The sequence below is a fragment of the Schistocerca gregaria genome, chromosome 2 (genome assembly GCF_023897955.1).
Source record: "Schistocerca gregaria isolate iqSchGreg1 chromosome 2, iqSchGreg1.2, whole genome shotgun sequence".
NCBI classification, from domain to species: domain Eukaryota; kingdom Metazoa; phylum Arthropoda; class Insecta; order Orthoptera; family Acrididae; genus Schistocerca; species Schistocerca gregaria.
This window is the reverse complement of record NC_064921.1, coordinates 439720059-439744359: the sequence shown is the minus strand read 5'-3', so window position 1 is coordinate 439744359 and position 24301 is coordinate 439720059. Positions and strand designations below refer to the sequence as shown.

At 44.1% G+C, this 24301-nt stretch overlaps 1 protein-coding gene across 1 annotated transcript in view; it reads right to left on the bottom strand.

Annotated features, from left to right (window-relative positions):
* The window catches only part of LOC126335829 (sialin-like), a 252531-nt gene that overhangs the window by 218809 nt on the left and 9421 nt on the right, over positions 1–24301 (bottom strand). The window lies entirely within an intron of this gene.

Below are 24301 nucleotides of genomic sequence, written 5' to 3'. Positions count from 1 at the left end.
CATGTTGACGACCCAGCACTGAAATTTGCAGCAATTTACGGGACGGTTGCACTTCCGTCACGTTGAATGGTTTTCACTCTTAGTTGGTTCCGCTCTTACAGGATCTTTTCCGGTCGCAGCGATGTCGGACATTTTATGTTTTACCAGATTGCTGATAGTCATGGTACTCTCGTGAAGTGGTCGTACAGTAAAGTCCCCATTTCATCGCTAACTCGGAGATTCTGTGTCACATCGCTCGTACGCCGACGATAGCACCACGTTCAAACTCACTTAAATCTTTACAAATAATATCAGATTCAAGTATGAAATCATTGTTCAAAACAACGTCGCTTGACTCTTAGAGCAGGGTTCGTGGTGAAAATCTACAGCGTGCCACGGAGACTGTGATCGTTCTTCTCCCGTATCAGCAACATGCAGCAAATGCAGTTACAAGGATAAAACATCAAACAGTTGATCACAATAAGAAAGAACGTCATACTGCCATTAAATCATCAGTTTATTGTGGAATCAACGCAGTGTTATTTTATGTGTTTTATTACTGTTTGTTGTTTTGGATACTGTTGTTGTAGAAGTTAGTATTGTGCAATGTATCCATTTATGTGCGATTTTCATCAAATTATTATAATTAAAGAAGGAACATAAAATCAGGGTTTGCTTGTTTTAGGGCTCCATTTACATTCGCTAAAAACGTTTGAGGGCCGCAGATCAAAATGAATGCTATATCTAACATATTAGACTAATAACGGTCTGTTAAGTGGCAGTGAATAGGTATACCACTTGTGGGCAGTATAAAATCTCGATCGTAATGTTGACTGAAGTGTCTACCAAAATGGCAGTGGGGCTTGACGTGTAGAGGCGACAATACCTTCCAGCGTGCGTCAGTGAAACTGTACTCGGTCTCCATAGTATTCCAAGTGCCCCGTGAAAAGGCATTTTGTACGCTCGCCTCTCACGGCTAGCAGCTGACCTTTATTGACCTCACAGCCCCCTCGGAGTCTGCGAACAACCCCTTTTATCTCGTGCGGTTATTACCCCCCACCCCACCCCCGCCCCCTCTGCAGTTTACGGCTCCTTACCATGGCGAATTACATTTATAGATCGTAAACAGGCGGTGCCGAGGCCAGGGTCTTAGATTTAGCATTCAAACTCCAAGTGCCTGTCTGCCAATGCCTGCTAATTGTGCTGTTCTAGCACGGAGCTCGCTTCATACTAGGACCGTTACAGATGGAGCACTACTTTTAAGACGAACAATGGTGGAACAAAGGAGGCGAAGCCGTACGCGGCATTCGAACTAATAACCAGCTTAGGGAAGCTATCGTTAATGTATACCGACATTTGAACATACTTCTATCCACCTCTCAAGCACTGCATTGTCTCCTCTTTAGTGTGAGCAGTCATAACAGCTTCGTCTCCAGATTACGGCCATCAGACACTCTCTTACACGCTTTGAACTTTCCTACATAGTTTACATTAAACGGCTATAGAAGAAAAAAAAACACAGATGATATTCATTCGTAAGAAATACAAAAATAAAGACAAACTGAAGCCTTGTGCATTTAAACTGAGAACACCGGCAGTCGGAGGAGGGAGAAACAAGTGAGGAGGGAGAGGAGGGAAAGAAGAACGTGACAGAACACAAGTAAGGCTACACGAGTGTTTTTAACGCAGTAGTTTTAAGATAATTACCGCAACGTTTTCTTATCGCTCATACCTGGCTACACAATACGTTAAATAACGCAGTGTTTTATGCTGTAAATGACGCAAGTTTGGGTACATGCTGGTTACACGATGTATTGTTAACGTAGTTTCCGTTTCAGCACAGCCCACTGTGCGCCGATTAGAGTGAAGTACAGGTTGGCGCAAATAAAAGGGGCCCGGACGAGTGGAGACGATTGGACGTGAGTGTATGCGTGCAAGCACAGCCCGTGACGAGCGCACTACGTGTACGGCCGCCACGTGATCCACGCCGGTTCAGAGCGTAGTGTAGGCGGTGTCAGTGTGAGTGAAGCAGTGGCGGGTGTTCGTTGTGGAAAGTTACATTTAAACGGTGTGGTCAGTCGTTTGCTGAGAGTGCCAAAGTGCCATGCTGCTCAACGTCCGTCTCTCATGGTCACTCAACACACACTTCCGTCCCTGTTGTGACTTAGTGGATGCTGTTTTCCCGCTTTGCCTGCATGCGGTACAAATCTCGATACGCTGCATCTTAAAACACCAAACACTTCGGCTACCTTGGCTACGTAAGCACGCACCATACGAGCACCAACAATTTGCCCACGTTTTAATTAGTTAAGTTCCAACATAACGCACTAACAGCTACACAGAACATTGTCCCGACCACGACTGACATTTGTGACGTATTGAGGAAATTTCATAGGCGCCGTTCGTGGTCAAATACAACAGCGCAACCTGCAGCTGCATTTATGATCAAGCACACATTTTTCGCGGTGTTTCCAAATTCTTGTTCTACCCCTGTATGTCCTCCCCCCCCCCCCCCCTCGCCACCACCACCACCACCAGCACAACCACCACAAAAGGGCTGTATTATAATTTATAGCGCAAACGGACGCGCGTGAACATATACGACAATGGAACCATAAATATTGCGCTATAATGAGCCGGTTGCGAGAAAACAGCGCAAGAGCGGCTACGAGCCTCTGGTGGCCTCAGTATGAAAGATGTCCTTGTTAATTTTGGGGAATGTGGTACAGCAAGTGGAACGTATCCTTGAAGAAGTATGCCTGTGCAGTAAACCGTAATAGATAACGTGCTGACGCAATATTCTATCACTTGTGAAAGTAGTCCTTGGATTATACTGAAATCAGTGGCGGTTCTTATCACACATAGCAATTATCTCGTTTACGTATGTTTACTGGAAGGTTTTTGCTTCTGTTATCGAATCCTTACACCAGCGTCGCCAACAGCCATGCCGCAGTGGGAGTACTGATTCCCCTCACATCGCCGAAGTTAAGCGCTGGTAGGCTAGGCCAGCACTTTGATGGTGACAGTCTGGTCTGACGAGCGCTGTTGGCAAGCGGGTTGCACTCAGGTCTAGCTAGGCCAAATGAGGAGCTACTTGGTGGGGAAGTAGAGGCGTCGGTCACGAAAACTGACAACGGCCGGGATAGCGGCGTGCTGAACACATGCTCCTCTTATCCGCATACAGTGACGCCTGTGAACTGAAGATGACACGGCAATCAGTCGGTCTCGTTGGACCTTAAAGGCCTTTCCCACCAACTCCAGTTTTCGCTATTAACTATGACACATTGTGTACACCTCTGTGGAGACACAACTAAATGAGGGATTACTAACGTGGTGCAAACCATCCCTCTTTTGTGCTGTTGGTTATTAAGCTCCAGCAGTTCCTGCTACAGTTCGCACGCCATACAGTATAACAACATTCCCCTCTACGAACAGACGAGCGAGACATTAAACAACGAGGTTCCCACCCGACATTACAACACAACTGCCGCATACACACCTTCTGTTTGTAGATATTGATACATACAATGCTTGACAAGGTTCATAGTCGATGGCCCAGCTGTTGAGAGCTCCATAACCATTTTGGAACTATGTATCCTCAAAACAGACAAAAATAACCCCTGCAGCGCTACTGTAGGGTTATTCTCACACATATGTATCTCTTCAGTACTCTCATATTCTGCTCAGCGCCAAATTGCTATGACACCACAGTGCATACCGCTAAATAAAGTCCCTACTATGAGTCATCCGTAGAGAAAACTGGACAATGTAAAACCAGTTGGCTGTTTCGCCGTCAATACCGTTTTGGCAAATAGGTGTATCCTATCACAAGCATGAAAATCCAATCTTTGACTTAACTACTCCACAGTTTTCAGGCACAAGATGCCAGTGCATCTCCTGATGGTGCGAAGAACATCCTTCAGCATAGCGGGAGAGGACTGCAGCAAAGAAATGGTTCAAATGGCTCTGAGCACTACGAGACTTAACTTCTGAGGTCATCGATCCCATAGAACTTAGAACTAGTTAAACCTAACTAACCTAAGGACACCACACACATCTATGCCCGAGGCAAGATTCGAACCTGCGACCATAGCAGTCGCTCGGTTCCAGACTGTAGAGCCTAGAACCGAGCTGCCAGTGTTCCTTACACCTAAACCTCCAGATGTCAGACATTCGGATCGGTACCAAACGTCGTGTTTAGATAGGGTATCAACAAAAAAAAGATTTAGTTCGTGCTGTGTGCTGTCATCCAGCAGAAGATGCGCAAGCGGTAAATAAAAGTAACACCAGAACTACGGAGTACAGGAAAGTATATCTGGTCTGTTAAGTGGCAGTGAATAGGTATACCACTTGTGGGCAGTATAAAATCTGCTGAGAAGACCTCTGGGGTGGCACGGTGGCTTTCGGTCACAAGGTTAACTGCCACGTGTAACAACAACAACAACAACAAGAAAAACTGAGTGAATGGGTCGACAATGAACTTCAACGAGTGCCGCGGGACGTCCGCCCCGAACAAATTCAACGAACAATAATGGACAAATTGAAATGAAAAAAAGTTGGTACAGCGCTGCTTCGTTGTTGTAAAGGTCCTGAGTTCGTAACCGACTGATAGCGATGTTTTTTTTTTCGAACACTTTTGGTGTGAAATTGTTATATGGGAGGACATTTTTCTGGCACCTAACAGGAAGTTCCGGCGTTTGTAGCAATGTTCTTTTGGCAATCTGTTTTCGCTTCATTAGTTGAAAGTATCAAACCTATAGCGTACGTTTGTATAGATAACACCACAACTATATATACAAATGTATCTCATAGATTTCCTACTTTCAACTAACGAAACGAAATCATACTGCCAAAAGAACATTGCATACAAACTCCGAAACGCCCTTGCATATGTCAGAAACATGTTCTCCCATGTGCAGCGGCGCGGTTCCTTCCGCCCCTTTACGACGAACCTGCACCTACCTGTGAACATTGTCTCAGCAGATCATCAGTAGGAAAGCCGAACGAAACCTACTGTACTTCGACGTGAACCAGGCTGCAATTGAAGTCACTAATCTACGTTTCGGGAGAAAGTTTTCACACGAAATGAAAGGTTGGAAATGTTGTCCTCAATTAACATCGTCTGAAAGTTAGGTGATGAAGTATCACTGCCAAGCCCATGCTAGTCTTAACACAGTCACTCACAATCCCTTTCACTCATGTTATCAAGTTTATGGTGTTGCATTTCCCGAAAACGTTATAGCTACAAAAATACTGAATGTTTTTGATTGATAATGCTCGCCAAATATAAAGTCTGTCGGTACCAAATGCAGTCACAGTTTTTAGCCACCGACCTGCTCAATACGCCACGCGGAATATATGTCTTTTCTCGTCACAAAATTCACTTAAAAATTCCGGAATTTCTACACGCCCATCGGAATTATAATGTCGTCACTTTACCACACTTTTGATGTATTATGAAACACTGCTAGATCGGGCAACTTATCGTTTCCATCGGAACTACTACTACACACGTCCGAACTGTTTCGTGGTTAGACTACCACTCTTCGGTAGAATACTCTGTCTTCTCTACCAGCAGAGAAAGGCGCGCAAAAAAGAATATTGCTTTACCATTGGTCAGTTTTCTCAACAGCCAAAAGCAAAACAACATTCTCCCTCGTCAATCCGCGCATTTCATCAATAACCAATCGCAAAATAGTAAACCTAACGACTGCACTTTTTACCGACGTAATTATCTAATATTCTGAAGTTTTGCTTATGCATAACGTCATTTACTATTGTTACTTATACCTGAATTAACTTTCCCTTTACCATAAACTTACTTTACAAATCTATTCTACAAAAATCCCCTTTGTCCATATCCATACTTCTTCGAAATGTTGCCACACGAAGTCCTACTACATAACTCGTTAAACAATTATCTTCATATTAACCTTAAACCACACTCACGCATCATTCATACTGCTAAAACACATTTATAACATTTTACATACACAAAAAGAAATAATAGCACTTTATGAAAATGCTAGAACAGTTTATGAAAAACATTCTATCACTTTAGTGCACTCCAGTGGACAATCGAAACTAAAATCACAGTCCCACTATCCAATATTTTCCTCTATCGGCTAATATATAAACTACTTGCGCGTCCAGTCTCGCGTCACCATCTGTCACTATCCAGCTCTGAGACACATCTCTCACTTAACCGCCTCCAAGGCAAAATCGATATAGGGCGCTACGCCTCACATGCAACAATTTCACGCGTAAATTGTTTAAAAAAATCGCAATCAGTAGCTTTCGAACTCGAGACATTTTATGCGACATCTGACGCTATACCAGCTGACCCAGCACAGATCTTCACAGTTACACTTCACAGATACGTTTTTCCCATACTCCGTAGTTCTGGAGATACTTCCAATTACAGCTTACGCGTCCTCTACCGGACGACAGCACACAGCTCGAACTAAATCGGTATTTTGGATGATACTCCATCGACATACAACATTTCGTACCTATCTGTGTCTGACATGTGGAGGTTTGGGTGTTAGGAGTAACCAAGATCTCCTGCCAGTCCCATTCTGCTATTCCTGCTTCACTACCGACAACACAGCGTTCCATGCCAGCCGGTAAGAATGGCCGAGCGGTTCTAGGCGCTTCAGTCTGGAACCGCGCGACGCTACGGTCGCAGGCTGGAATCCTGCCTCGGGCATGGGTGTGTGTGATGTCCCTAGGTTAGTTAGGTTTAGATAGTTCTAAGTTCTATGGGACTGATGACCTCAGATGTTAAGTCCGATAGTGCTCAGAGCCATTTGAACCACTTCGTTCCCCGCCTCCTATTATCGTGCCTGGTCCGCCTCTCGTGCCATTTACTGGTCAGTTGCACATTACACAAGGCTGTCTTCATACTTTTGATCAGATAACGTATGTTGCGAGACTGATCGTTACGTTACAAGTACGTCGATTAGCGAAAACCGTCTTCTGTCACAATATTTATTATTTGTGTGCTACGATTCGGTTTTTAAAAAACTGACATTTTTAGGAGTTTCAACTGCTTCAGTTTAACAGTTTAGAGCAGCGGGTTAGTCACAGACTGCGTATAGTCTGCAGCGAACAACTTTTACATTCCTTCACATTCCCTTCGCTGAATTTGTCATTTTCGTTAATACTTGCTTAGTATTTCAATAGAAGGTGAACTTTTAAATTTGCTGATTATGTTTTGACTCTGTTGTACTATTTGTTACCCTCTTCTTTCTCTTTGGTTTTAGGCGCATTGTAATTCTTCGAAGTTGTCGCTCCTATGGACTACATTTCCTGCGGACAGCAGGTAATCGCTGTTAACAACGGCACTCGCTTTAGTATTGTATGAAGGGAAACGAAATGAATGTTGGTAAGCGCGTACTGAAAATTACTCGAGTGAAATTTAGTGAATCACAACGACTCTTTTCCGTTTGGAAACAAAGCGTATGGAACTGTATTCTCGGCGAAGGCTGCCCTGCTAATAACGTAAGACAACTCTGAAATATTGCTCTACTAGTATGAGGGGAGCATACAAAACGAATCACTGCTACTAATTATGTGAGTACTGTTTTCAGTAACCTTAAGAGGGAAGCGAACGTGCCAGCAGACATTTCGACTTCTTGTAATCGGCTGGTGTCCTTGTGCGAGGTAATTGGCAGTAATATTTTACCCTCTCCAATGACGGTAAATAGTTCTTCCAGTTGCAATGTAAGGCCTGTAAATCATTCTAAAGTACGTGGCAGAAAGTACTTTCTAGTGCAGCACTAACAATTTATACTTAGTCCACTCGCCGGCCTTGTCGCAGTGGTAACACAAGTTGCCTTCAGATCACCGAGCCTAAGCGACGACGGGTTTGTCTAGCACTTGTGGACGGGTGCCGTCCAGATCTGCTTAGCCTGTTTGCAAGCCGGGTGCACTCAGTCCTTGTGAGTTCACCTGAAGAGCTACTTGATTCAGAAGCAGCGGCTCCGGTCACAAAAGCTGACAATTGCCAGGAGACCACATGCTCATCCATATCCGCATCCAACGACTTTTATTGACTGAGGACAACACGGCCAACGGACTGTACCGTTGGAGCTACCGAAGCCTGTTCGGATGAAGAGGAGAGTTCGTCCTTTCACGCATGGAGCATAGTAGAATAACTTATCTTCAGGGTGCCTATGAACGTGGTTTGTAAAAGACTTACGAATATTCAAAGATCCCGTTGTGAAAAACTGTTCCCGGATATTTCTAAAGAGGGTTTTGACACATACTAGCCATTATGAAAAACTGTTCCTGGATATTTGTGAAGAGGTTTTTGCCACATGCTAGCCGTATTTTTGTGAGTATTTGGCAGATGAATGTTTTATAAGCTATCTCTTTCCTGGACACTCTGCTGTTTGACCATACTATACAGCATTTCACAGCTAGTAGTTACTCCCCTGATGATATCGTCTCCTGTAGTGGAACAAATTAACAGAGGCTAAGTGGCTTTAAATTGCAACACTTTAGTATCCGCTGATTACTAATATTTGAGTCATCTATTTAGCTGCTTTGAAACAAATGACTTTTGGATCGAAGGTGGATCCAAGTGAGGAACCGAATCATTGCTTGTCTTATTAAAAAACCTGAGTCGGCCCCCAGCATGTTAAACTGTTAACTGCAGTTATAACGAGTAATTTGACACTCTGATAGTGTCCACGACTGAACGTTGGAGTTACCGTTAAGTGGTTGTAGTAATGGAAAGATTGGCTGTGGAGCTTTTCAGTCAGACGCTTATGAATCGTGTTAATTGCAATTCACTTCTTGTGGTATTTTACCGTTCTACTTGTCGTGGCGAAATTGCCGCTAGTATTTTCGTAATTTAGCATGCAACGACATTCCGTGGTTTGGTGTGGCGCTCCCAGGAGTTGAAAGCCACAAATATTTTCTTACTGCCTTTGCTGAGTTGTTGATTTCTCTCTTGTCTAACCCATCGTACTGCTCTTCCGTGTGGTGCGATATAGTAGAAGTGCTCAGTAGCACCGTATCTACTACCTCGCCCGTTTTAAGACGTGCCGCATCCATATCGACGTATAATCCCAGTATGCAATTTGTATAAGTTGGTTGCGCCCTGTAAACGTTTTGTACATCGTGGAAAATCTTTCCCGTGCTTCATGTGATCCTCAAGGACACCACGGTGCACAACAGCGGAAGACCACGACGAAAGCAAAAGTTGTTGTTGTTGTTGTTGTTGTTGTCGTCGTCGTCGTCTTCTTCTTCAGCCCTGAGACAGGTTTGATGCTGGTTTCCATTCTACTCTATCCTGTGCAAGCTTCTTCATATCCAAATAACTACAGTAACCAGCATCTTTCTGAAACTGCTTAGTATATACATATCTCTTGGTCTCCCTCTGTGATTTTTTTACCCTCCACGCTGCCACCCAATACTAAATTTCTGATCTCTTGATGCCTCAGAACATGTTGAAAGATAGTATTCTATATTCTTTTTTTAACGGTTGTAACCACTGAGCTTAAGATTTGATTTGGGTGTTTTTATTTATTTTGAAAGGAAAAGACTTACACACTTGGTTAATTATAACATCTATGCTTAATTACTTGTCATAAATCGTTGAGTTTAGTATGCATCACATGTATGGACTTTTATGGTGTAAAGTGTTCAAGAACAAGGAAAATATTTTGTGATAGGTGCGCATCGTAGATGCTAAGGCCGGTATTACACTAACAAATTTCTTTGTCAAAGATTTGATCAAAGATGTGATCAAATATTCCGTCAATTACACTCCTGGAAATGGAAAAAAGAACACATTGACACCGGTGTGTCAGACCCACCATACTTGCTCCGGACACTGCGAGAGGGCTGTACAAGCAATGATCACACGCACGGCACAGCGGACACACCAGGAACCGCGGTGTTGGCCGTCGACATGGCGCTAGCTGCGCAGCATTTGTGCACTGAGGCCGTCAGTGTCAGCCAGTTTGCCGTGGCATACGGAGCTCCATCGCAGTCTTTAACACTGGTAGCATGCCGCGACAGCGTGGACGTGAACCGTATGTGCAGTTGACGGACTTCGAGCGAGGGCGTATAGTGGGCATGCGGGAGGCCGGGTGGACGTACCGCCGAATTGCTCAACACGTGGGGCGTGAGGTCTCCACAGTACATCGATGTTGTCGCCAGTGGTCGGCGGAAGGTGCACGTGCCCGTTGACCTGGGACCGGACCGCAGCGACGCACGGATGCACGCCAAGACCGTAGGATCCTACGCAGTGCCGTAGGGGACCGCACCGCCACTTCCCAGCAAATTAGGGACACTGTTGCTCCTGGGGTACCGGCGAGGACCATTCGCAACCGTCTCCATGAAGCTGGGCTACGGTCCCGCACACTGTTAGGCCGTCTTCCGCTCACGCCCCAACATCGTGCAGCCCGCCTCCAGTGGTGTCGCGACAGGCGTAAATGGAGGGACGAATGGAGACGTGTCGTCTTCAGCGATGAGAGTCGCTTCTGCCTTGGTGCCAATGATGGTCGTATGCGTGTTTGGCGCCGTGCAGGTGAGCGCCACAATCAGGACTGCATACGACCGAGGCACACAGGGCCAACACCCGGCATCATGGTGTGGGGAGCGATCTCCTACACTGGCCGTACACCTCTGGTGATCGTCGAGGGGACACTGAATAGTGCACGGTACATCCAAACCGTCATCGAACCCATCGTTCTACCATTCCTAGACCGGCAAGGGAACTTGCTGTTCCAACAGGACAATGCACGTCCGCATGTATCCCGTGCCACCCAATGTACTCTAGAAGGTGTAAGTCAACTACCCTGGCCAGCAAGATCCCCGGATCTGTCCCCCATTGAGCATGTTTGGGACTGGATGAAGCGTCGTCTCACGCGGTCTGCACGTCCAGCACGAACGCTGGTCCAACTGAGGCGCCAGGTGGAAATGGCATGGCAAGCCGTTCCACAGGACTACATCGAGCATCTCTACTATCGTCTCCATGGGAGAATAGCAGCCTGCATTGCTGCGAAAGGTGGATATACACTGTACTAGTGCCGACATTGTGAATGCTCTGTTGCCTGTGTCTATGTGCCTGTGATTCTGTCAGTGTAATCATGTGATATATCTGACCCCAGGAATGTGTCAATTAAGTTTCCCCTTCCTGGGACAATGAATTCACGGTGTTCTTATTTCAATTTCCAGGAGTGTATATTTGACAAAGATATTTGACGTAGCGCTAGAAGGGATATTACACTGTCATCATATTTTTCGTCAAAGTTCAAGATGGCTGACAACAACAACTTGTTATTAACCGCAGCAGTTGCATGTACCACAACTGCACATTGTGCACATGCGGAAGAGAAGCGGAGAAAAAAAGGAAACATACCTGGGTGAAGCCGTGGGTTTTACAACCACACAATAAAAGCATTCCATAAAACTTGTTACGTGAGCTTATAGTGACGGGCGTCAAGTCATTCATCAATTACTTAAGAATGGATGAGCATACATTTCTGTATGTGCCCAATGAAGTGTATCCTCATATCCCAAAGAACAATATTCACTTAAGAACTGCTACATCTGCAGAAGACAGGCTCACTGTAACACTCCGATTCCTTGCTACAGGAGAGGGTTGGGTTAGGTTAGGTCTCCAATCTTCGTAATCTATTTTTGTATTCAGCGTGCCTCACGTTGCAAAGCGCCTCATCAGCTTTATATATCTCTATTAATTTCGTAGTTGTCGGCACACACCGATTGTATTTACTGGCAATGTTTATAAATACACTACAGACGACAGAATGCAGCGACGCTAGCACTCCATATGGTAACATGTAACATTGTACTGAACAAAAGACAAGTGACTTATTTGATCAAATATACGGCGAGGCCTTAGATTTGATCAAATATTGGACGACATTTGACAAAGTTCCCTATTACATCATCAAATACCTTTGACAAAGAAATTTGATAGTGTAATACCGGCCTAAGGGATTTGAGTGTACGTTGATAGTAATCTGATTTCTTTGCATTTAAGTTGATGTCTCTATTAAAATTTTGTAATCAATATTTTCATGTCTTTATAGATCTCAGGTGATATCTAGGAAAATTTTCGTATCGCCATGTGGCGTTAGTATCTTTTATTTAACCTTGCATTATGCAATTCGTATTTTTTTTCCTTTGTTCAAAGAGGGACTCAGTTTTAAGCGTTGTAAATTAATACTGAGAGCTGTTCTTTGATCTCTTATTCAAGAGACTGTTGGTTAAATAATGCCTCAGGAACTTTCATTAAGCGACTATATCGACTATCTTGTTGTTCATAACGACTGTTCACTTACTATTTTAAAACTAAGTTAATAAAGTTGTAAAATTTTTTAAAAAAAACTTATTAGATAATTTGTGCCTGCCAATACTCCCCACAACTTCCACGCGTTCAAACACACACACACACACACACACAAACACACACACACACACACACGTCCGACGCACAGTGCGATTCTTTACGTACAAAAGTAATAACTTACAATTAGCTGACATCTGCGTTTTCTCTCATCTTGCTGGATGTCGCACTACCGCTTTGTTACGGACTTATGAGCACAATTTTGAGTTCCGAATTTTTTCACTCCGTTCACCATGGTTCTCCTTTTTAGTGGTGTATTATTCTTTTGCCACTCGATATAACTATTTCCTCGGACACTGTGCTTTTAACAACGTAAATACTGTCACTTCTTAACGTGTTTCCTCCTCTTTGGTGTGTCATGTGTTAAAAATAACGTAATCGGCCTGTGTGGCCGAGCGGTTCTAGGCGCTGCAATCTGGAACCGCCTCGGGCATGGATGTATGTGATGTCCTTAGGTTAGTTAGGTTTAAGTAGTTCTAAGTTCTAGGGGACTGATGACCTCAGATGTTAAGTCCCATAGTGCTCAGAGCCATTTAAACCAAAAAATAACGTAAATAACTTTTTAAATTTTCGAACTGTAAAGATCGTAATTTATTGGGCAGTCAGAAAAAGACTTATAAAAATTTTGGACGTACTTTTCTGGCAAACTATTATCATAACAATGAGAACATAGTACTGACGATAATAGTTTTTGCCATAAAGCTATAGGAATTCGTATTAAAATAAATCCTGTGCATTAAAGTCGGTATATTTTAGTTAAATGACATTTATCGTTACTAAATTAAATCGCAGTCCTCAGCACACTGGACTCGCATTCGGGAGGACGACTGTTCAATCCTGCGTCCGGCCATCTTGATTTAGATTTTCCGTGATTTTCCTAAGTCGCCTCAGGCAGGGGCCAGGATGGGTTCTTTGAAAAGCCACGGCCGACTTCCTTCCCCATCCTTCCCTATTCGATGAGACCGATGACCTCGCAGTTTGGTCTCCTAACCCCAACCCAATAGCTTCACTAAATTATAAAATCATATGCGCCATGTGGGGCCCCAAAATCTGGGCCAGTTTGCCCCCTTGGCGGCGTACGATGGCCAGGCAGTATTACTGTACTAAATTTTTTCTATGAACAGGCAGTCAGTAGCATTAATTACTTTGTTGTAAACAAACGTGGATCATCCTGGCCCTGACTGGAAAATGTTCTCTGACCGAAACCGGTGGTACGATTTCAAATACAAAGTTATACAAAGCTTCACGTGTTACAGTATATCATTTCTTCGATTTATCGAAGCTGTGGAATACAATAATCGAAGAATATTTAGATTTGAAAAAGACTTGTAGATGTCTGCTAAAAAGTATAGAAGGACACAGTGGAGTTAGGCGTGTCATTATGGCTGTTTAACAAGAGCATTGAGAGCGGGTTTATGCTAGCCGCAAATAGGAAAGCGTGTGGCGCCAATTCTGTAGGAATTTTGGTTGAATCCTCGTAAGCCATCGTGTTTTTAACACTGAACGACTGGAATGAAAACTTACCACAGGATTTTATTCCTTTTCTTGATCTGAGCAGTATTAAAATAATGGCGAGGGTTCGCTTCAGGCGGAATGAGACATGCCAAATGCTGGTTACTCGCCTACGGCTTTCCAAACTGACAGTGTGTGATTCGCGAATAAAATGGTTGTTATTGAGAAAAATAAACAACTGATCTCCAGCACAACACAATGGTCAGTGCTAAGAATAATGCGCGCGACATGGAATACAGAAGCTAGGTCTGCCGGGAGTTCACGTCATGCGAAGTAAATTGTCATGAAAGTAGATCTGCCTTTGTCAGCAATATATTTCAACAAATTAAATATGTCTAATCACCATACTCTTTCAGGATACTCATACTTTCTTAATAATACCGACCATTTTTTTCCATTTATGTAGCTTGTCATATTTTTAGTTTATTAATGCTGATAATGTGTAAGCAAGAATTGAAATGTTTTTTCTCATCGCGGTGAGCCAATTAAAACAATTTGTGACTGCTTGTCGACTGTTTCTAGCATGCACTGGAAATGTGATGTCCACATCTACATAGTACTTCTCTCATTACATCCATATCGAAGTAACGATAGTTAAGCTTATGTATTTCATACCTTGGACGCTTCTTATCAGAAGCGCAAAGGGTTCATGTCTATGGAAATTACGCCTTTTCGAATTTTTACCCGATCGTTGAGATATGTCAGCAGACAGCAAGTACATAACCTTGTTTTACTTTCTTACCTTGCTTCTAGATCACATTATTTTATAATATTCCGTACTTCCTAATTCACTACCCTCACGATGAATCGTCTGCTCCTTCATACGATCTGAAAACATTGTGGATGCAGGAGATATAATTATAGTGGCTAACGGCTCACTGAACTATGCATTGTTCTTGACAAAAGAATAAACAAAACAAAGTATACAGATATACTACTGGCCATTAAAATTGCTACACCACGAAGATGACGTGCTACAGACGCCAAATTTAACCGACAGGAAGAAGATGCTGTGATGTGCAAATGAGTAGCTTTGCAGAGCATTCACACAAGGTTGGCGCCGGTGGCGATACCTACAGCGTGCTGACACGAGGAAAGTTTCCAACCGATTTCTCATACACAAACAGAAGTCGACGGGCGTTGCCTGGTGAAACGTTATTGTGATGCCCCGTGTAAGGAGGAGAAATGCGTACCATCACGTTTCCGACTTCGATGAAGGTCGGATTATAACCCATCGCGATTGCAGTTTATCGTATCGCGACATTGCTGCTCGCTTTGGTCGAGATCCAATGCCTGTTAGCAGGATATGGAATCGGTGGGTTCAGGAGGGTAATACGGAATTCCATGCTGGGTCCCAACGGCCTCGTATCACTAACAGTCGAGATGACAGGCATCTTATCAGCATGGCTGTAACGGATCGTGCAGCCAAGTCTCGATCCCTGTGTCAACAGATTGGGACGTACAACAAGCATCTGCTTGAACAATTCGACGACGTTTGCAGCAGCATGGACTATCAGCTCGGAGACCATTGCTGCGGCTACCCTTGACGCTGCGTCACAGACAGGAGTGCCTGCGATGGTGTACTCAACGACAAACCTGGGTGCACGAATGGCAAAACGTCATTTTTTAGGATGAATCCAGGTTATGTTTACAGCATCATGATGGTCACATCAGTGTTTGGCGACATCGCGGTGAACGCACATTGGGAGCGTATATTCGCCATCGCCATACTGGCATACCACCCGGTGTGACAGTATGGGGTGCCGTTGGTTACACGTCTTGGTCACCTCTTTTTCGCATTGACTGCACTTTGAACAGTGGACGTTACATTTCAGATGTGTTAGGACCCGTGGCTCTATCCTTCATTCGATCTCTGGAAAACCCTACATTTCAGCGGGATAATCCACGACCGCATGTTGCAGGACCTGTACGGGTATTTCTGGATACAGAAAATGTTCGACTGCTGCCCTGGCCAGCACATTCTCCAGATCTGTCACCAATTGAAAACGTCTGGTCAATGGTGTCCGAGCAACTGGCTCGTCACAATACGCCAGTCACTACTCTTGATGAACTGTGGTATCGTGTTGAAGCTGCATGGGCAGCTGTACCTGTACACGCCATCCAAGCTCTGTTTGACTCAATGCCCAGGCGTATCAAGGCCGTTATTACGGCCAGAGATGGTTGTTCTGGGTACTATGCACCCAAATTGCGTGAAAATGTAATCACATTTCAGTTCTAGTATAAAATATTTGTCCAATGAATATCCGTTAAACATCTTCATTTCTTTTTGGTGTAGCAATTTTAATGGCCAGTAGTGTATGTGTAACGGCGAAAAACGAAACACTTCTCAGTGACAATAAAAGTCAGTATACCACAAGGCTGTATTTTTCGGATGGGCAACGCTTCCACTACCCATATGCGCCATGCCGAGGTGAGCATATAGCAGGAGTACCTTCCCGCTTCCCGCCTCACCTCTCCCTCTCAGTGCTTGCTTACGTGACGCGAGGCACGAGAAACTCTGCCACAGCCACAACGCCGCGCAACCTTGCGCAGGCGCGTGTTGCGTCACAATTTTGCGCGATCCCATTTGAACCTATGTAATTAAAGAAAACGCGCTGCCCTGCGTCATACGCGCCTCAATTTGGGCTGGTTATCTCGCACATAAACACCAGCCAATTACGGAAAATAGATATTGCTGTTGTTGCGTTCACTACCAGGTTTTTTCACAATCAGTAAGACGTGAAAAGTTTTCAAAAGTATTACTTGTATAATAAGTGGCAATAGTTCGTTATGTATGCACTCCCTAGTTTTCTACGCGGTTGTCACTCGGTAGGGGAACAATATTCCAGAACTCTGTCCATTTTTGGCAGCGTCTGTCAGCGCCGAGAGTAATTTTAGACTCACTTGTTCTCCAAATATAAACGAAAAATTCTGATTCTCTGCACTTGACGCTGGCAATTTGCAGATAGTGGTCACTTACAGTTTTGTTATGGTTTCCCTTCATATACATTTAACATAACTCGCTATAAAGAAAGTGAAATGTTGATTTAACAAGTTGTGCCAATATCTGCATTTTTTTGTTGCATTCCAGTACAACAGTAACGTAGCTCATGGCATACATGACAGTATATGAAGTAATTCCGTATGCTGATGATTTATAATGCCCAAAGGGGTGAAATTAACTGATAATATAAGAAAGTGTTTATTTTAAATAAAAACAGTCTCATCCAGTAAAATGCTTTCTTTCAAGAAAGTACCTTAATGAAACTTCGTTGCAGATTAAAACTGTGTGCCGGACCGGTAGGAGACGAGATACTGGCAGAAGTACAGCTGTGAGGACGGGACGTGAGTCGTGCTTGGATAGCTCAGTTGGTAGAGCACTTGCCCGCGAAAGGCAAAGGTCCCGATTTCGAGTCTCGGTCTGGCACACAGTTTTAATCTGCCATGAAGTTTCATATCAGCGCACACTCCGCTGCAGAGTGAAAATCTCATTCAAGAACCTTAATGTGTCTGTGGACCTAAGCTTAAAACGCAGTATTGACTCTACTGACTGCAATCTAACGCAGGCATTCCACTGAACCAGGCCAGCTTTGAAACTCTCGCTTAAGATATTCAGTGCCATGGCACGTAGGCTGTCGTAAAAAACTTAGTTCGTGCTTTGGAAATGTACCACTTCCGTTATGGTTACAACAGCCTATGCCTCAATCTACGGCCGCTGAAAGCATCATGCGCATTCATCCCCCACAGTTTCTTGTATTGTCAGTTTATGTAACATCATTGCTGTTATGATGACGACGAACGAGTCGTCGCCAATGCTGAATAGAAACATATAAATCACAGCAGGTTTGTCAGTAACGTCGATAAGGTGATGGCTGCATGGTCTGGATCTAGGATTAAAATAATTAGAAGTCGGTGGTAAAAAATAATATATATTGTACTTAACTGGTTGTGCAGGATTCTTCTTGGCTGCATACATATAATTATAAACAGATAGCTATTGAGGCCTCACTTAGGTCATACGTTAGTAAGCGCCTTGTTAGGGGTTGCTTCCTATCAGCTACTTTACCACTTGACGTCCGGAGCAAGAGTGGACGAGAGCTCGCTAGAAACCTGATACAAGCCGGAGCGGCGCTGGTCGCGACTCGCGGGTCCAACGATGCTAATACGGACCGCGGTCGGTAACTGCAACCCCCTAACAAGTGTAGTATTCAACGTTGATACCACAACTGCAACACTGAAAAACTGGAAAATAAGTAACTTTGTGCAGCAAGATACTATGGTATGGAGTAGAAGTTTATATAGTTTTTAGTTTTCAAGTAAGAAATTCGATCTTTCCACGCTAAACGAAAGGAAATAAGTCCAAGTCATAGACTTGTCCATGGGAATCCCAGATCGCTTCATCTCACACGTACACCAGCGGCTGAAATCATTAAAGTATCATACAACCAGACGTTAGTTTATATTCTACAGCCACATCTACAAGAATATCTAACCCCAAGAGAATACTCTGTTACTGCCTGGTGTCGATTAAACTCGGGCCAAATGAAACACACGTCACAGTAAATGGTGCCCAAACAACTGCATTGGTACACAGTGTAGCTCCCTATGGCGCAACGCTGGTAAGTATTCTGGCATGTAAACGATCATAAACGTGCCAAATGGCATCCTGCGATAGCGTGTCCCAAGTATCTTGCGCCTTTGGTTGCAATTCCGCAATGGCTCTTGCAGGCCCTGGAGAACTTTTAAGTTATTGTTTCATGGCGTGTTTAATTGGCAGGAGATGTGGTGATCTTGCTGTTGTTGTACAGCAGCCGTATGTGCACGTGAACTGTTCCATTAAGAACATCACCGTGCCTGTCCAAAAAATGGGAGTAGGACAGGCATAACAGCCTGTGCAATGTAGGGCATACTGGTTACTTTACACCGCAGAAAAACCAATACGTGGCCCCCACACTGCATAACGTGGAATGGGGCCTATGTGTTGGGGGCAAAACCACTCTTGAACAGGCAGCTCATCAGGTCTATGCCATAGATACGAACCTCCATCACTCCCCTATAGGCAGGACCTACTCTCATCACTAAAAACATACCCATTCTACTCTCCAGTCAACTCTTTCACGACACCAGAGTAGCCATGCTTGCTGGTGTCGTAGTGTCAGTGGTAGTCAGGCTACAGGCACATGTGATCTAAATTCTGCAGCAAGCGGACGGTTCCCAATGGTTCCTGATGACAAAGCAGTTGCAACATGTAACCGGATTTCCTCCCTGGATGACGTTCGGCCGGCCACTGCTACTCGCACAATCCATCTCTTACCACATGCCTCCACAACACGAACGTCCAGAAACTGGTCTACCAATGTTGAAAGCGGCGACACACCATCAGTACACTGTGCCCAACGAGTGCAGCACTCTCTTGATACGTCAATCCAGCTTCCCACAGGCCAACAATGTTACCCCATTTAAATGGCTGAAGCTGTTCAACTGGACTACGTACTCGTCAGTGGGGCATGGTTGTACCCTTGAATGAAAGTTGCCAAGATGGTTCAACTGTAAACTCATAACAGTTACGGCAAGAATCAAAACACAGGCTCCTGATCGCCAATGATCAAAAATGAATCACAAACACAGCAGCCTCTCAGTATGCACATATCAATGTCAGTGAACACAGTCCTTGAGGGTATTGAAAAATGGCAGGAGATACGAAGCAGTTATGATCTACGCTTCTCTTAACGTTCACCCACAGTACTGAAAATTCTAAACCCAACATGAAAGATTTTTTTTTTCACTTTCTCATACTCTGCTTCCTCTGTAGTCGTGGATTTTAGGCACAGCCCTTTGTGTGAAAGTCTGTATTGCTCCTAATAACGAGATTCTGAATGATGGACTGTAAACAGAAATCGCTCACCATGTAAAATGTAAAATTTCGCAAGATCATTCAGGAAATAAGTGGACTCATATCGATTTTCCGAGACAAACCTTATTCCAATGAAAGTAACCAGAACTGGTGGCCAGCATACTTCCCATCTGCTTTCCAGTGACCTTTCTCATTCATGCAAACGCTGTGCTCCAAGTGTACAGTTTCATAAACAGGTGTAAGTGAGAGGATGCCTGATCTAATATTTAGGCTGGACGCTCCAACAATTCGCAGCTCAAGTTCCCCAGTTTTCTCACTACGAAACTGCCTGTTAATAAGAAGAATCCTTGTGTCCCATAAAAGATCTATCGTTCTATTTGACCAGAGCCAGAGGGCAGTAGATTATGGCGCCCAGATTGATGCTGTGTTGCTAGGCTTCCAGAAGGTACAGTTTCACAGTTTCGGCTAAATATCAAAATACAGAATATTGGAGCAGCTTTCAGTTCAGGACTTGAAAGCAGACAGAAAACAAATGATGTTTTCAATGGAGCGAAACCATGAGTAATATCCACAAGGTATGCTGTAGGGCTGTTACTGTCTATGATAAGTATAGTGACCTGGTGAATAAAGTCGGAAACTCAATGAGACTGTTCGCGTATTACGCTTTTGTACACATAAAAGTGGCATCACCAGAAGACTGTAGCACAATAAAAGAAGGCCTGCAGAGGATTGATGCTTGATGCAGTGTCTCGCGGTCGACCAACAGCGTTATCTACTCACATTATAACGCTGAAAGTTCCGTGAGGCTATTCGCGAATGATGCTGATATCTAGAAGAAGGTTACAATGTCAGAAGACTGTAGAGAAATACAGGAAAATATACAGAGGATCGACGATCTAAAGGGACTGGAAGTTGACCTGAACGTAAATAAATTCAACGCATTGCGCACAAATGGATGAAGAAATTTAGTACTGGTCAATTAAACTAATGACGACAAATCATTCGAAATAGTACTTACCTTAGAACACCATTCGGTGCGATCCACACTGAGGTAAAAATAGCCATGGGATGTACAGTTGGCGATAAACAAAGTATAAACGGGCAGTGCATTGGCGGAGCTGTCATTTGTTCTCAGGTGATTCATGTGAAAAGGATTTTTGACAGAGTTATGTCCTCACGACAGGAATTAACAGTCTTTGAGCGCGGCATGATAATAGGAGCTAGATGCAAAGGGCATTCCATTTCGGAAATCGTTAGGGAATTCAATATTCCGAAAACCACAGAGCCGAGAATACCAATTTTCAGGCATTATCTGTCACTGCAGACACCGCAGTGGTCGTTCTTCACTTAACGGACGAGACCAGCGGCGTTTGCCAAGAAGTGTCGGTACTCTAAAAGACAAGCAACATTGCGTCAAATAACCGCAGAAATCAATGTGGGACATTTGACGAAAGTATTCTTTAGTACAGCGTGGCGAAGGTTTCCGTTAATTGGCTATGGCAACAGACAACGATTCTCCTGGACTCATGGCCATGCCAGTTGGACCCTAGCCGACTGGAAAAACGAGGCCTGGTCAAATGAGTCCGGATTTCAGTGTGGCGCAGACCCTCCGAAGCCATGGACCCAAGTTGTCAACAAGGCACAGTGCAAGGTGGTGGTAGCTCCATAATGGAGTGGGTTGTATTTACATGGAATCGACAGGGTCTCTGATCCAACTGAACCGAAGCAGAAGAAGTTAAGGAATTCTGCTATGTGATAAACAAAGCGAGGAGAATATTAAGAGCAGTTTAGAAAAGACAAAGAGGAGATTCCTGAGAAATCTGGTTTTGCAGGACAGAGCGGATCAGGTTATAGTTGTGGAAAGGGGCCAAACTCAATTATTGTCAGTTGCACAAAACATACAAACAAACTTTATTTTCCTAAAAAACTTAATCACACATGCCCTTAAAAGCATTCAAAAACAATACGGCTGAAGGCCCGAACACAAGTTTTTAAAATCCCTGCAGAGAATAAGGTGGAGTAGTGATATGCTTACGACAGTTCTGAAAACAGGAGGCCTTGAAGGGAACCGAAAGGAAGGCGGGCGCATTATCACTAACAATTTGTTTGGAGGTGTCCAGAAATACTGAAAACATTTGTTAAATGCTAAATAGTGGTGGTAGCAGTCACGTTACAGCTCGGAAGGACCCAGATAAATCTCGAAAACGCATCAATAATAACCAATACATACCAATGACCTCTCTTAGTACGAGGTAAGGGCCCTACATAATAGATATAGAGTTTGTGCATAGGACAGGATTCGCATTCAGAACTCAACAGACCATGTTGAAGAGCGTTCTTGGGTTTGGCTACATTACACAACCAACATCGAGAAACCATCTCTCTCACATCACGGTCCACGGAGGGCCAAGTCAAATGCTCCTTCATTTTTTGCAAGGTCTTATAAGTTCCTAAGTGCCCACCCACCAACGAATCATGCAAGTAACGAAAAACTGGGCGCACCAGAGCTACTGGCAAAGATGCTGAATTGCTCAGCACACCCCACACTTTTACACAAAATACCTTTCTTAATAACATAGCCATCCGACAGTTCCCAAGCAAAAAGGCGTTACTTAGCAGATGCCCAAGTAGGGTCCTGATTCTGATGCTGAGCAACATCATCAAATAAAAGAGGAATCTCACCTAACACGATACAACTAAGACTGCCACCCCCTGTCTCCCAGGTACCCTCAATAGTTGTAGATTCAGTTAACATCTGGCTGAGGACATCCTCGAGGACATTTTCAGTGCCTTTCACATGTTTAACTTCAAATTGAAATGCAGAAAAGCGTACTGCCCACCTAGCAATATGGCCTTTTTTACGTGACCTGGCTAACACTCAGCTCAGTGCATGATTGTCCGGCTTCTAGCCGAAAGCCCCCATGCTCAAGGTAGAAGTAGTACTTCTCCAACGCCAACAAACAGGCCAACGCTTCGCACGTGGAGACGGAATATTTAATTTCGGCGCCAGTTAAGCGACGAGACGCGTACGCTAATGGTTGCCTCTGATCTTCGAGCTCCTGGAGGAGGACAGCCGAAATACCGGCATCAGATGCGTCAGTCCGGACAATAAGCTTCTTATTAAAGTCCGGTACTCCGATAACGGAAGGGTTGGCTATAGCTGCCTTAATGTGCTCAAACGCGGCGTCTTGGGCAGGTGCCTATTCAAAACGCACTCCTTTCCAGCGAAATTCATTTAAGTGCGCCGCCAACGGAGCAAAATTAGGGACAAAACTCCTAAAATAGTTCGCCATGCCTATGAACCTAGCAATTCCACGTTTATCTGCAGGCGGAGGTAGAGCTCTTCATGCCTTAGTTCGTTCTTGGACGATGCGATTACTCAGACCTCACACTAGATGACCTAAGGAGGACACCTGCTGCCTGGCTAACGTCATTTTACTAGGTTTAACAGTCAACCCAGCTCCCTGCAATCTCACAAAACTTGCTGGATATGATCCAAATGGTCCTGAAACGAACGGCTAAGTCGTCCAAATAATTATACATACACACTAATTTCAAGTCCCCAAGGATATTATCCAGCAAACGAGTAAGAACTGCTGCACCAGTACCCAAACCAAAGAGAACCATGTTAAACTAAGATTCCAATCAGTACAAAGTGCAGTAACATGTTTACATTTTTTAGCTAATGGAATCTGATAATAGGCTTGGTTCAAATCAAGAACAGTAAACCAATTAGTACCGGCAAAACAAGTATAAGAGTTATGAAGATCAGGTAGAGGAACAGACTCTAGGTCAACCTTAGCGTCCAGGCACCGGTAGTCAACAACAAGTCTGAAATCCCGCCCCTGATCCTTAGGAACAAGGAATATGGGGGAAGCATAGGCAGGTGTTGAAGGCCTAATAACCCCTTGCTCAAGAATTCGGGATATTTTAGCTCTAAGTATCTTCACCTTATGCGGTGAGAGGCGATATGGGGGACTGCCTAACAGGAATATCGTCAGATAGACGGAGGTGGTAATGAAGAACATTAGTCACGCCCAACCTATCCCAAAGAAGCTCCGGAAACCTCCGTAGCAAATCCTGTAACTGAGAGGCCTGATGTGAGGAGAAATGGACGAGATCGAACTCATAAGGCACAGCCTCAACAGCCACGATGCCGGCATCTAGATGCACAGTACGTTTACCACACTCACAGAAACCAAATTTCTCCACAGGAGCGAACTTAAAGAAGGTGTGCCCAGAATAATCCAAAACTAACCCAGTTTTATTAATGAAATCGCAGTCCAAAATTAAATCGACCAACAATTTCTTGACCAAGGCTAATGACAAAGACCAGGAGAAATCCCAACTGATATACTCCCACGGACTCAACCATGCAGAGGCTTAGCCACCCGACATCTCTGCACCGGAGAAGGGAACAGCCGAAATTTCGTAATGTGACCAAATTCAAGAAACCATTCAAAGCTTAATAGTGAAGTGAGCTACAAGTATCCAAAAGAGCGCAAATCGGTTCCCCACCTACTCAAGAACAAATATATGGCAAGGGTGGTGACGAGGGAGCGACAACA